We start from the raw sequence: 15469 nt of genomic DNA, 5'->3' as shown, positions 1-15469 counted from the left end.
CTCAAAGTAAACTCCTTAGTTTCTTTAAGCCTTTTTAATAATAATTTTTAAAATAATAAATTCAAAGAAGTAATACTATGAAATGCTTTCCTGAATATTGTGAAGATTCTATAGTAGTATAAAATGCTGCAACTCCAATCATCTATATACTTATTGCCTTTAATTTGTAACTCCTCTATTTAGTCTAAAGGCATATTGACAACCTCATAGAACCCTTGCAGAAATGCCAGAAGGCAGGTACCTCACACCTCTGCTTTACAGATAGAGAAGTGGAGAAACAGAGAATGGGACCTTTGTTTCCACAAATAAATTCTACACAATATTGGGCTAGAGCCCATATAAGAAATCATTCACACTCCTACACATGGATCTTACTACGAAGAAGATCATATAAAAGTTCACAGATTATAAAATTTGATAAGCCACAGGGCTCTGAGTACAGAAAATCTTCAGAAGTCATCACATGCTGAAATAACAGACAGATGTGTTTACCTGTCCAAATCTGACCTCCCATCTCCTTGCCACACTATTTCAGAATGTTTCTCTCTGCAGCAACAGCAAGTGCACTGAACTTAACATATATTCTTACTGATTTATTTTCAGAGGCAGGAATAATAGTATTTGTGATGCAGCCCCCCACCCTTGTGGGATAGGCAAGCTCTCTACCACTGAACTACAGTGCCAGCCCCTTAATAGATTTTTGTTGACTTGAAGATTAGGATGTAATAAAAAAAACCTACTTAGAAATATGATTTCAAAAACATGGAGGGCATTGCATGAAAGGAGAATTTTCAGATAAGGAAAAATGAGAAATAAAAGTAATTCAAAGGAACCATGCTTCACTGAAAACCATGAGTCAACATCTCAGAAACCAAGTAATAATTTCTTTATTAGAATAGAAAATACATGATTGAGAAGCTTGTACTGCTAATTGAGGTTCAAACGGTTGCAACCAATGAAAAGGAAATAATCAGAAATGTTGGGATGTTTCCTATAAGAGTTAGAAAATGCATTATAATTCCAGTTGTGGATAGAAATTTAATGCATTTTAAACAGGGTGTAGAAGGTGAATAATTGTTTTGTCATTTGGAGGGGTGGATTTCAGTCATCTCGATAACTATAATCCTAATTGAAGGAAGTTGAATGCATATTGGAAGATGATGGATGAAAAACTAAATAGAGGAAAGCAAATGATAGCTTTCACGAGAATTAATGCCATTAATTACCCAGGCAGAACTTTAGGAGAGAACCAGGAACAAAATATATTTTAGAAGCAATCGTCCTACCTCTAAAAGCAAGATTAGCTGTTCAAATTAAGTACATAATTGAAAATAAAAACATCCGTAAGTGAGAAGGCATTTTTTCCTAAAATGATTAGCTCATGCAGAATATGATTGCTTGGAGTTCTACTTTATTACAGTTACATTTTTTTTCAGTGATAGATATAATATATCCTACATACTTTAATTACAATTAGAAAATAAATGTTGAAAGAAACATTCCAAATAAATGGCCATGATCTACTTTGGTGTGTGTGTGTGTGTGTGTGTGTGTGTGTGTGTGTGTGTGTGTGTTCCAATGATCAGTAATGATGTGAGAAAACACAATGGTGTGCATCTGAAAAACATCACAACCTGGAAGAAATATTTCTAAGCAAATAGCTAATGCAAGCCTTTCCTCCAGACCATATGACCTTTGTTACGTAGATGTTGACAGACAGGGAGGTCCAGCTAACATAAGAGACTCTTGTTCAGTCTGGTGGTCATTAGCGTTCTCACAAGACTAAGGGGAGAGAAAATGACACAAAGGATTCTGACATTTAGACACCTGGCCAAGAAAAAAAAAAATGTTGTTTCACATTCTGAGTTTACCTGTGTACGAAAAATCTTGGAGTAGAAATCTTGGAGATGTTTGTGATTCTTCTATCAAGATGTGTATCTTTTTGTTAAAGATCCTATTGAATGTATAAAGGAACTCTGAGTAGTCAGGGATATCACCAAAAAATAACAATGAACCTTTCTTTCTTTGTGTGAAAAATCAGAGGGTTCATTTTATAAAATGCTGATAACACACTCGTTGCTGTTTTTAGTATTCACATTTTAGGTTTGGGAAATAATGTAGATTTTCTTTACAAGTTTCTAACAAATAGGTTATAGGTAAATTAAGTGAGTGTTGTACAAAGGTTCTATATGTTCAGAAGTTTATCAGCCTCAGAAACACCCAAGCAAGGGCTTTGAGGCTTACCTGTCAGAACTGGTGTCCATCTTTCATCACTGTGACAGATACATGAGGAATCAGATAGGCCAAGAGATTCAGGGATTCAGTCCACAGCCATTTGGATGTCCTGTTTCTAAGGCCTTGTCAATTAGAAGATAGGGCGAAACATGTTGGAAAATAGCTGCTTTCTTCATGGCAGAAACACAGAGGAGGAGAAGGGTCCAGGGACAAAGTATACCAACCAGAGGCACACCCTCAATGGTCCACTTTCTCCAAGCAGACTCACTTACTGAAGTTTTCATCACCTCCCACTAGCACCAGAAACTCCAGAGCAAACCTCCAATATAAGAGCCTTTGTAGAGGAACGCTCTGTTTCCAAGCCATAGCAAATCTGTCTTCAAACAAAATAACAGGGCATAATAGGCACATATGTTTCAGGGTGTTACAGGAGAAATTCTGATGAGTGGTGCCAGGCAGACTAGATCTGAGATGACTATGAAGTGAACTCAAGATTCATAATCTCAGGTCTGAAATGAAAACACAAAAGTTGGATATTTTAAAAAAATGTTCATTTGGGGCAAATTCCCAAGAGATAAGGGTGCAGGGGTGCAGAGGAGAATCTAAAACTTAAGATTAACATTACATTTTTACATCTTTCAGACCACTGTCCTGTGAATTAACACCACAATTAAGTAGACTCTCATGAGATAGGACAGGTTTGACCCATAAGACATAAAAGCTACTTGAATTGAGTCTGTGTAAACTCGGACTGCCTTGTGTATCACAGTCTGAAATGTATACAAATGCCATGAAGGTACATGGTTGCAGAAGACAGGCCTTTTCCTTATTCCAAAGTCATTTTCCCCATTGGATTGTAGGCTTAAAAAACCTTGGTGTTACCAGGTAGAACTGCCACATCTTAGGGGTCTGTACTGTTTACTGATTCAGGGAGCTGATGAATAGATTAGCAATGTGGACACTGACAGAGAGAGTTATGTAGTCTGGACTCGGAACCCTAGAGATGTAAATCTACAAATACAGACCAGTGAGACCAAGCAGATTTTCAGTTCAGGTCTCTCCTGAGCAAGACCCAAAGGCTCCTCTTTTAGAATTCTTTACATTTTTATGGACTTACTTTAAAAAGTTGGTGTTTTATGGAATCTACTGGGTTTCAACTACATTTGGAAAATTCATCAATAGTGGGGCTCAGAAAATGTAGCTATGGGACCTGAGCACTAAGCCAACAGGATGACCTTGACTGCATGCACAGAGGGACCACAGCTCCTGGCAACGTCAATGACAGCCCAGGCTGTAGGAAAAGACAGAGTGGGCATGCTTCCCCTACTACATCCTTGAAATGTCACTGAAAGCTAAATTGTGTCCATTGCTTTTGTTATTAATGAATATTACTGTTATTAGCTTTCTTAGCAAGTCCTAGTGTTTAAAATTAAATTTGTTTATCTTTGAATAGATAAACTGCTCAAAATATCTGTCTGGCATATAATTATTTCTACCAAGGAAGTAAATTCTTAAGGAGAATCTTCTTTTCTCCCTTTCTTTTTCCAGTTCTACCCCCACCCCTACCCCCACTTTCCTTTCATCCTACCCCTGGGTCTATCTCTCTGTTTCTCTGTTTTCATCACCACACACACACACACACACACACACACACACACACACACACACACGTGCACCCACATGACATGTACTCACACATACTTGTAAACATACACATATATACACACACAAATGTGGTATATTAGCAATAGTATATGATTTCTCTCTTAGTTGGTTCATCTTGCATTCTGTGGCAAGTATTTCATTATGCTCAATGAAGTAGGCCCATCACATAAAGACAACAGTGTGTGATTTCACTTACATGAGGTGTCTAGAATACTGTGCCTCATCAAATAAACAAACAAAAAGAAACAGAATAATGGTTTCTGGAGTGTGGTGACAGGTAAAACATTAGCTTATGTAACAGCGGTAACAGCGGTAAATCTGCATTATAAAGAATGAGTAATTCCTAGAGATCTACTCTACACAACCATGACAACAAATAATCCTGTATTGGACATGACATGTATGCTAAGGCAGTAGGCCTCCCGTTAATTCTCCTAGAACAACAAAATTTAAAAAATGACAAAAAGAAAAAGAATATCTCCTTTCCTGCATTAGAGTGTTTATGGAGCTGGGGGGCATGTTACCTTTTCCTAAACTATCTGTTTCCCCCTGAATTCTCCCTTTTCTGTAAGAGTGAAAAAAATAGAGAAAGAAGATTTAAGAGTGAAGAGAGAAAGAGAGAAAGAAAGAAGGAAGGAAGGAAAGAGAGGTTTTACAACTCAAAGACCATAAGTATTGCTTCAAGGAAAACTGGCCTGTACAATTCTTTCCTATTGCATAGATTCCGCTTCCTACACCCTTGTTGCAGTTAGAACTTGCTTGTTCTTGAGAGCATCCAAAATGAGTTTCTTGGGATTTTTAGATTTATTTATTTTTATTTATGTGTATGAGTGTTTACCTGAAAGAATGTATGTATGATACATGTGTGCTCGGATCCCAAGAAGTCCAGAAGAGGGTGTGTGTCCCTGGAACCGGGGTGACAGGTGACTGGGAGCCACTATGTCCTCTGCAGCAGCAGCCAGCACTCCTAATCATTGTCTTCTTCTAGCCTCAGGCACTAAGGGTCTTTCAGATCAGCAGTTCTCAACCTATGGGTCTTGACCCCTTTGCAGGGCAAAGGACCCTTTTACAGGAGTAGCATATCACTTACATTATGCTTCATAACAGCAGCAAAATTACAGTTATGAAGTAGCAAGGAAATAGTTTTGTGGTTGGGGATCACCACAACATGAGGAGATATATTAAAGAGTCACAGCATTAGGAAGTTTGAGAATCACTAGATTCGATTTACGGAAGGAAGCTGATTTTGATTTTTCAGTTTATATGGTACTTGCAGGATTAATAAACCATTTCCTTTGTTTTTGAATTATCTGTAATACTTTCTTTTTCCACTTAGGTTGTCACTTATCTACTGACATAGTTGTTCTTGTACGAAAACTAACACTGTGTTCACCCTTTCTCCAGAAATAACAGTATAGATGTTTGTATTAGCCAAATATATCCTTTATACATTTTGACATCAGGTCAGGGTTGTTTCAAGAGGTGCCATACTCCATAGGAGCCTCTAGGGGGTGCTTTGTTAAATCTCGAGGCAGAGAGGAAGCAATGGTTCCTTAATACCTCAAATTTCCCACTGTCTAATTTATAGCCAATGAAGAGTTTACTTCCTTTAGGGCATAATGCCTTATACTAAGTAATCATTAGAATGGAAAGAAATACATATAAATCTGCTTAAGTTAGCAAATTGTGTAAAGTAAAATAATCCTATGTAAACAATGGCCTACAGACAAAAAACAGAACAACAACAACAACAACAAAAAACAGTGTATAAGAGATTCAGCATTAGAATATTAGCATGCAGAAAAGACGATTAACCCAAGAAAACCTACAAGATGAGTTCCAGCATTTGGTTAGAAAAAGAACTGTGCTGTGAGAGCATTACTCTGAGAACCGAAGGCAGAGCATCTGGTTTACACTGTTACTACAAACACATGGGCATTCTATTTTAATTGTCAGGAGCTTAATTCCAAGTATTTAAGATTCAAAATTCAAAAGCTTATTACCTGGAGGGTAGATACAATTTGTCCCCAAACCGCAGCTGTGCTTAGAGTGGATTATTGGGGAACATTCCTGATGTATTTTTTTCATGGCTAATCTGCCTTCAGTTCAAGCACGTAACAACACTCTGGATGCAATCTTCGAAGGAATATCAAGCCTTTAGAGGCTTCCAGGGAACTGAGCGTGTGACATCTAGTGCTGAGAGTATGAGACTCTGCCTGTATCCTTGGGGACACCCCTGAGTGACAAAGTTGTACATTTGAATCTCTCCAAAATGCAGGTCTTCATTGTAATTGAAGTCTGTCCTTACCTAAGTTAAGGGCTACCCAGCAGCCAAGGTGCTATGGCTCTGTGATTCCCAAATGATCTAGTGTATTTCAAATCACCTGGACTTACTAACATGCAAACTGCTGCACTGGTCCTGGGAGAGGGGTATGAGTTAGCCATCTTCAAGAAGCCAAGAAGATGCTGCTCTGGCAATCACATGCACCATAGTTTACACAGTATGGAGCAAGATTCTACCTGGGCACCAAGCTGTTCATGGCCTTCATTTCTAGTGAATGACTGAACTGCACATGACAGCATTTAGTTGAGTGTCTTTGATCAGAAATTGTGTATGTGCACACACACACACACACACACACACACACACACACACACACACACACTATATGACAAATGATAAGCCAAATAACCTTAAAACAACACCTTAAGGTACTATTAATTTGATGGTTTGATTGATGTCAAACTTTAATTACGTGGTTTAACTTGAGAACTGTGAGGAACAGCATACTCTACATAAGGCCTCTGAACAAACATTTAAGGCTCACAAGACTCAGCTCTATTGATGGTGAATATAGAAAAGGAAAACAATGTTTGCTTCTGAAGTAATTTTAATTGAAATCTGATAACAACATCCTTGAAAATTAGAAGACCAAAAAAAAAAAAAAAAAAAAAAAAGACTATTCCACTATTTCCAGTTCAGTTTAACAAATACTCATATTCTCCAAAACCTTTAAGGTTTCTCAATTATCTTTCCTAACTCCTGATAAGGGAGAAGGTACCTCTTTCAACAATAGTTGAAACCACAGTGTGCACAGAGGTAAGAAACACACTTCTAACTTTTGCATATTAGGTATGCAGCCTTGGTAATGTTAAAAAAAGATGTGACTTCACACTTAATCTAACTCTTATCATCTGTTGGGGCAGTTAAATAGGAAAAATATTAACTTGGATGATGGAACAAAACCTCAGAAACTAATTGGTTATGGGGACAGCCTTCATATTTTTCAGGGTCAGGGAAAAATGAAAGCATGAATCCTGATGCTAAAACACTGTCAAGGACTACGATGCAGCTTGGAAGTGCATTCCCTGCACCAAAACCAATACTAATTAATACCAAGACTTTTAAGATGGTAACGACAAGATAATATAAAAGGAATGGGTCATTCACTGTGTGCGGCCTGTCTGACTGTCTTCACTCATGAGCAGACCTTGTCTGCAGGACAACTCTAGCCAGTGTTCACCATATTACTAAAATATCATTGCAGCTGGCATGCCACCGTAAGGCTACTGGCCACCAGAGGCTACCCTTGGAGCTTCAGACATTATCCCATCCAGTATTCTAGGCACCAATATTATTCCATAGTCATGGGATATCAATCCACAATTATGGGAGTCTAGAGTTTTAAATGTCTTGTCTAGGATTAAATTTGTGACTGAATCTTGGGAACTGGTTTTGAACTCGGCTCTGTCTCATTGTAAAGCTATCCTCCTTAACTAACTGAATGCAATATCTTTTCCACAACAGACTATTTTTGTCCTCATTTAGTTCAAAATTAGAACCCATGGCACAGAAAGCACAAATGTACTAAAAAGATAATTTAGGCTTTATGACCTGGATCAGATCTATTGGGTCAACTTAATTGTTCTAAGTCTTTAAAGCTTCTAAACACCTCATGTCCCCAATCACAGTATACTCCTACTCACCTATATATCCCTAGTAACCCCATAACCTCCCTGTAACTCATAATTACCCTACACCCCTAATCATACCCCTAATAACTCTGCAACTCTACATCTTCAAAAAAAAAAAAACCTTACTGTAGAAGTACAAAACATGTGCAGTTGGTGAGCTGAGCAGCAGAGCCACAATTCCTCTGTGTAGAGAATATTTACTCAACAAAGACGAGAATATCATTTTCCTATTATTCAAAATCACATGCTTCTGAATATCAGAATTATTTTCATTTTTAAAGTAATTAATTTCTTTTAAGTGTGTTTCAATAATGATGATTTCCCTGGGGGGGGGGGGGAACAACACCAATTACAGTACACAGAAATATTTTTCTTCTAAACATAAACACTTTGATCCAGACAAACAAGACAGGGGTATATCATCTCATAATAAAAAATTAAGAAGAAATTTAAACTACTCATTTTGTTTTAGGTGAATTTCAGGTTTTTCCCTTAATGTGACTCAACCTTGGTAAAGTTATGAACTTTCATTTCCATACAGACCTGGCCGTCCTCCTGCTTGCATTATGCCGCATAGTCATAGTCACTCACTCCATTGTAAGCTTCCTATTGGCTTCCAGTTCTGGTGGAGGACCTAACCAACCACCACCACCGCACCATCACCACCAACATCAACACCATGAGTACCACCATCTACCACCATCACCATTTTTCTTCTCAATATCTCCTCAGCACCACCCGGATTACGCAGCTGGGCAAAGAGAGTAAGTCAGATCACTTTATCACTTTCTTGTGAACTCTTGGCTGGTTCCCCTGGGCACTGTCAATTACAGCTGCTGCTGTATTTCAAGGATGACTTGTCTTCTTGCCTCAGTTTCTAGCTTTGCTCTGCTGGCTCTGCATACAGATTCCTGGCTGAGCAGCTGTCTTTATCAATGTGATGCACAGAGCCCCGCACACAGTAGATACTGATGGAAACTGAACTGGTTTCGGCCAAATAGCTCAGGAGGTAAAGGGGGTTTTCTGCTATTGCTTAATACTTGAGTTCAAGCCAACAGACTCATAAAATGGAAGGGCAGAAGTGACTCCTGTAAGTTGTCCTCTGCCCACCATAAATATTCCAGGTCATATACACACTAAATGTATGAATGTAAATTTAAAAACAAGTAATTGGATCCACGCATGTGAATACCGCTCTTTTAGCAAAAGGGCCAATTTAAATGGGACACGCTGCTCAGTGGGAGTGGAAGTCAACGGTCAATAGTCAGTGTTAGCTACTACTCATTCCTGCTTTCTGCTGGGCTGAAAAATGGCATAGTCTATAAAATGTATCAAGTCCTTATAATTAAAATGTCACTGAGCCCCCTACCAGACCATGTTATGCTAGCTTGGTATTTGAAAGCACTACAATTCATTATGCCAACTGCTGATACAGTTCCAGGCTATGGGGCATCTGCCGAAAATGATGGGAAATAAAAATCTGTGGCTCCCTAGAAGGGAGTTGCAGTGTTCAAAAGCTGCATTCCAGGCGAGAACTCACCAGATGCTTTGTGGACTAAAGGATTGAGTTCCAGTTCCTTGGGGACCTGAGCAGATGGGACTCCCTGAGCCCAGTCTCAAAGAAGAGGGTCTATGGCAGGACGCCTGGTTTCTGCCCCAATTGTCTTCCTGCCTGTCCCGCAAGGCTACAATGCACAGAAGTTAACTCACTCTTAAGCAACATTCCAGCACAAAGCTTCCTGGAAGTCTAGACAGCACAACCCAATGTGTTTCTGTGCATTCCTCTTAGTATGCTTGGCTACTCAGTACAGAGAATATACAACTTTGTTAGCTCATGTAAACCCTGAGATGAGGAAGGGCATGTGACTATCAGAGTAGGAAAGGGTACTAGTGCTGTTGCTCACCCTTCGGTCTCCCTTCTCTAAGCACCTGCAAATCTAGGCAGCCCTTTGCTTTCTTCCCTATAAAGATTCATATGGCTCTTATTTCATCTAATGTCAGCTTTATAAAAGCCCTGGGACTGAAAGAGAAGAAGTAAGGGAGCCACTGTATTATGGAAAGAACACAGAATTGCAGCTAAGGGCAAGGAGCCTGTGGTTGGATTCCTAGGGTTTAGGGTTCCTAGGGTTTGGGATTCCTATGGTTTGGGGTTCCTAGTGTTTGGGGTTCTACCTTCAGCTATTCAGTGACTGGCTTCTGTAGCTGTGTCTTCCTCAGTCTGGTAGGGACAGCGTTAGTATATGACTACTATCATACTCGGATTGGTGCCACTGCATACAAGAACTACCCAAAAAAGTGTATTTTTCTGTTTGATTCATATGGAAGTATCAATGCTAAAGAAAAATATCAGAAACTTATTTCTTTCTCTTCTAAATTGCTGAATAACAAATCAGATGGTTGTACTCAATTTCATTGTTTTGGATGTAAATTATAGTTTTAGGTGTCCCTTGTGCCTTCAGACACATAACTATTAGGAAACTCATGAGACATTATAGGTAGTATATGAAAGAGACTTTTAAGCACTTGTTACATGTTACATGGCTCCCTTACTCCTCATCTGTAACTGTGGCAAATCAGATCATATATAGGAATGTATAAAATTCTTTTATATTTCTACAAACATTTGCTTAAACTCTATAATAAAAAATATTAAATGAAAGTGTTTAAAATTAGGTGGAGGAAACTTAAGTTTTAGATCAGTAAAAATGGTACAGACTAGTTTAGTTATCCTGTGAGCTAAACTGTCTGGGTTAGTAAACCAAGACTTGGTTCTTGGAAAGCAGCCCAATGTCACCAGAGAATTGTCATTATCTCCAGATAGCCTGGAGCATGGGGGAATTTAGCTGGGAATTATACGATGGTTATTGTAAGAAGGCATCTGATCCATGAATTCCCTCATTCCAGCTGAACCACCAAAATCACATCCTGTGAACATCTGATCTAGCCTGGAATCACTTAATATGGAAAAGAATCTGTAGCTATGATGACAATCAGTATATAAGCCAGGCCAAGCATGAGTCTCCGTTAAGCTTCCTCTAAGCAATTAATCTTGCATGCATTAGTAACACTTAATCTTAAAATAGTTCATTTAAGACATATTATCCAAATCAACAGAATATTAACATAAATCACAGGATAACAGAGTACACAGAAATCTTTGATGTGTGTAAGAAACTTCTAGGAACGATAGAGAAGTCAAAAGCCACTCTTCCCTGAGAGTCAATGAAGCACATGTGAGGGCCGATCCAAATGGACTGTAAAATACTCCCAGCCCATATTCGGACAAGTGCAGGAACAGAGATGAGTGCTTAGAAAGGTGGGAGCTGCCGAGACTCATGTCCTGGTGCTGACAGACATCAATAAACACCCCCTTATCCTCCAAGTGCCTGCCACTGCAATTCCTCTGACAGGTCATAAAAAGGACCTTCTTTCAGAATAGAAAAACTAACCCAAAATGCAAAATCTATAGTGGATTTCTGTTCCTATATATAGTGGTATCCACCTCAGTGCAGGAAGTCTACCAGAAGGAGGGACTTAGGCCAGCTGGGTTGATCACAGACAGGAATAAGCCTTCACAATTTTAGAGCATCCTCCGTTGTCCAAAAGAAGGAAAAAGTAAGGGACCTCTTCATAAAGGAAACACTTCTCACCAGCTGCTGAGAGCAGTGCAGTGTGAGAATAAGGGTGTGGTCTCCGCATTCTTCAGAAAGGACCCTCCCCCACCCTGTGCACTCTGGAATCGCCATTTTCTTTTTTCACAGTGAGGGAAAATTCCTTTTTATAAGACAGGGTATTTCCTGAACCTCACCCTCCTTCGAGCTTCCTGCAGATTTCTAGCCAGGAAAATCTCTATGTGTAATTAAAGGCTGAGCTGACCTAATTAGGTTGATGAAATTTTCAGTGGGGATTTAATCCCCTCTAGCATTTCACTCAATTTTTTTCCTCTCAGGAATCTTTCCTCAGGCTCATTCCAAGCCGTTCTTAGAGGCAGCATTTTAAATTACCTCTCACAGGCAGTCTCCACGGCAGCAACTGATTAGAAAACCTGCAGCAGGCACATATGTCTGAGAACACACTTCAGATAAAGCATTCTAAGGTGTTTATTCATGCACACAAACATTTCCCTTCCTTAGTTTCCTTTCCTAACCAGCAAGCCATGCTAAACAATGTCCACTCCGCAGGAGGGAAGCAGGTGTTTCAGGGTGTTTTGTGGATGCAATGAAATTAAGAATCCAGGAGTTAAGGACAGATAGGATTAATGGGAGAGGCATTACTCTCACTGCTGGATCTCCTGTTGTCCATGTCCTCGTGGTCAGAATACTGGAGTAAAACTTGTACTGGTGAGATATTCACCAATCTTTGCGGATTGAAAAGCTGCATCTAGGGCGTACTTTCGGACAAAACTACAGTGCTTGTTTCCACGAAAATGATTTTCAAATGTTCAATGGTAAGTGGGTGGGGCTGAAGATTCTTCAAATAGACGCCAAGCATCTCATTCAGATGCCAAGACTCCTCTTTTTTCAGGGTTCTCAATCTTTCTCCTATTTGTACCTATTTGTTACTCAGACACACTTTGATAGAAAAAATAAATGTAAAATTATAAAACATTCTTAGGAAATATATATATTTCAGCTTTTTAATGATGCTTCCAAAAAATGCAAAGAATATAAACAAGCATTTCTGCCAAAGAAGAAATTGGAGTGTTTTTGCTAGAATAAGACTTTAAAGTGTATTTCTCAAGGCCTGTATCAAGTTTTACAAGAGTGATCTAGGTAGAATACTAACTCAAAGTTTAAAACTTCCCTTTGCCTTTTCTGAGTCTTTAAAAGCCTGTGAAACCCATTTTCTCCAATGACTTTTTGAATTATTTGTGACAAAGTTTAACTATTACAAAAGAAATTATTTTCTCTGTTGGCTATTCAAGATCTCTTCCCATTTTCAACAGATTAGTGCTCTACACATTGTTATTTTATTTTGAAATGTAACAAAATGAACTTTCTTTCTGTGGCCCAGTGGCTGAAAGTGCTCTTAGGTCTCATTTACTATTGTAAATGTCACAGAAGAATTAAGATATCACTAAGCAAAATTAAACTATAAATTGCTTCTATATGTTGAGAAATTTATTTTTCACTTTAATTTTTAAAGAATGAGGATATAAGCTAGTAAATGTAGCTGGTCATCTCTAGGTTTATGATAATTGGCATGGATCACAATGAGGCCATCATCATTCAGTCAGATAGGTTATCTGTCTGAACGCTGGGTGCTGATCCTGTATTCTCCTTCACTGCTCCCCAGCACTGCCTACTCTATATCTGCTTCTCTACTTTCAAAGCAATCAGAGTTAGAGAACGATTGTCAGGATTATTCCTACTCCGAAGTGTCCTCTGTGGCTTCAGACCAGGTGCCCTTAGATTCTCCTACAGGAATGACTATCCTAAGGGATATTATGTACTGGATTGAAAATAAAAATATAATAAGCCAATAAATGAAGTTGTAATTAAGGAATTAGAAATGGAATATGCTATAGGCTAGGAACTCTAAGCCAAGGTTTAGGAAAACAAACAAGAGAATGAATATCAGCATACTCCTCTCTATTCACAGACTCTACAAAGCTGACCTTCCTATAGAAAGGTGATTTAGCTCAAAAATCCATGGTGTCTTTTCACGATTTCCTTTCAGAAATAGGAAGAGCAGGCTATTATAAAAGACGATCCAAATGTAGGTGGAAGCTATGAATGAACCATCAAAGCGCCCTCCAATGGAGAGTTTTTAATTTGTGAACTGATAGTGGCTATAACTTTCCCAAGGCTCATGTCTGGGGAGGAAACAGGTGAAACACATTACACAAGACTGCAAAACCTCCCAGCACTTGCTCCAAACAAATCCCCAGGCTATGGAAAGCAGAAGGTGAGCTGGGCCCACTACTATAAGTAGGAAGGATTTGTATGTAAAACCTACAGAAAGGGAAGAGAGAATGAACCCACTTTTCTGCACTCACTGGCTTCTAGCTAAGGGACACTTGAAAGACCATGTGGCTTTATTTTTTTACATTTTCTTCTTTCTGTCATATTGTTTGTGATTGAATTGTTAACACACAAAGATAAACGATGAGCTTTATCAGTATATGAGCAGTGGAGATGTTGGTCTGACGCACACTTAATTTGAAACCATTATTTCTGGAGAAGGGAGTTCCCTGCAGCTTCACATACACAACAATGTGCTTGCTCACAGGAGAACTGGCAGAATGTCATACAAGTCTCAGAGGAACCCAGTATCTCAGACACCCTCATTTTTCATAGGATGCCCAAAGATCTCTTCAGCTAGATTTACATTCCTGCTAAAAGTCCTTGAACTCTGGACCTTTTCCTGTTTAACCCAAGTATCACTCTTCTTTTTTTTCTTTTTAAGTTTATTTATTACATATACAACATTCTGTCTGCATATATTCCTACATGCCAGAAGAGGGCACTAGATTTCATTACAGATGGTTGTGAGCCACCGTGTGGTTTCTGGGAATTGAACTCAAGACCTCTGGAGGAGTAGCCAGTGCTCTTAACCTCTGAGCCATCTCTCCAGCCCCCAAGTATCACTCTTTATAGACAAAGCATGGCCTATGGACTGACTACATAGAGGAGATGAACACCACACCTCTGTGTGAATATTTAGAAATGACCAGAAAAGGTTTCAGAAGTCTACTTGTGAAGTCAAAGTATGCGATGACTCTGACTTTCCCCAAGCTGAACTACTTTATCCATCTCCTGCCTGTCCAAATCATGTGAATCCAGGTCACAGGTTTGCCTTCCATGTCTTTCTTGGCCACTGGAGCTCACACTCAGCTCAGCCTGTTTTCAACTCAAATGAGCACATTGGCCATACATTCTGATACTGCAGTATACATTTCTAAAACTTGATTCTGCTTTTACTGAAATTGAGAGCTTGTATGTACAATCTTCAGTATCAATGACCTATACTTCTAGGACACGGTGAACTCTGGTAATTACCAGCACAGGGGACTAGGAAATTGGGCTTTGATACCTAAGTATTGTGGTTCTTCCTGCAAGTAATTTACCTTTTCCTGAGCCTCAGTTTCTTTGTTTAAAAAATAAAGATAGTAAATCATTACCTATATTGTGAGGATCACTGAACAGCTTCAAGATAGTGCTAAACACAAAGGACTTTGAAAATGTTAATGCTGTTTTTATCATAATGATAATTACTATTTTGTTAGTTTGTTATTGCTTATGGAGCTTAACGCAGACTCAGACATATTTTCTATCTTCAGAGAGTAATATTCACTCTCTGAGAGGCAATCTCCCTCACCCTAATGTATGGACCCATCCTGCCCTTGGAAGCCAAAAGCACTTGTTATACTATAGCAGTTCTGAATCCCCCTTGGGGCTAGTTTTCTCTGTCTTCGTCTGTCTGTCTGTCTGTCTGTCTGACACACACACACACACACACACACACACACACACACACAGCTGCAGCACTTTGAAGGCATGAATGATGACTTTCACTGTTGAGTGAAAATAAATATAAAATAAAAATAATTCAATCAAGTTGATAGGATTACATTTTCTTTAGAACAAAACAA

At 38.9% G+C, this 15469-nt stretch overlaps 1 protein-coding gene across 25 annotated transcripts in view; it reads right to left on the bottom strand.

Moving 5' to 3' along the window:
- Nrxn1 (neurexin 1) overlaps positions 1–15469 on the bottom strand; it is a 1060385-nt gene that overhangs the window by 646785 nt on the left and 398131 nt on the right. The gene's annotated exons all lie outside the window — the stretch shown is intronic.

The sequence above is a fragment of the Onychomys torridus genome, chromosome 21 (assembly GCF_903995425.1).
Source record: "Onychomys torridus chromosome 21, mOncTor1.1, whole genome shotgun sequence".
Taxonomy (NCBI): domain Eukaryota; kingdom Metazoa; phylum Chordata; class Mammalia; order Rodentia; family Cricetidae; genus Onychomys; species Onychomys torridus.
The sequence above is the reverse complement of the archived record's forward strand: the minus strand, read 5'-3'. Positions and strand labels throughout refer to the sequence as shown.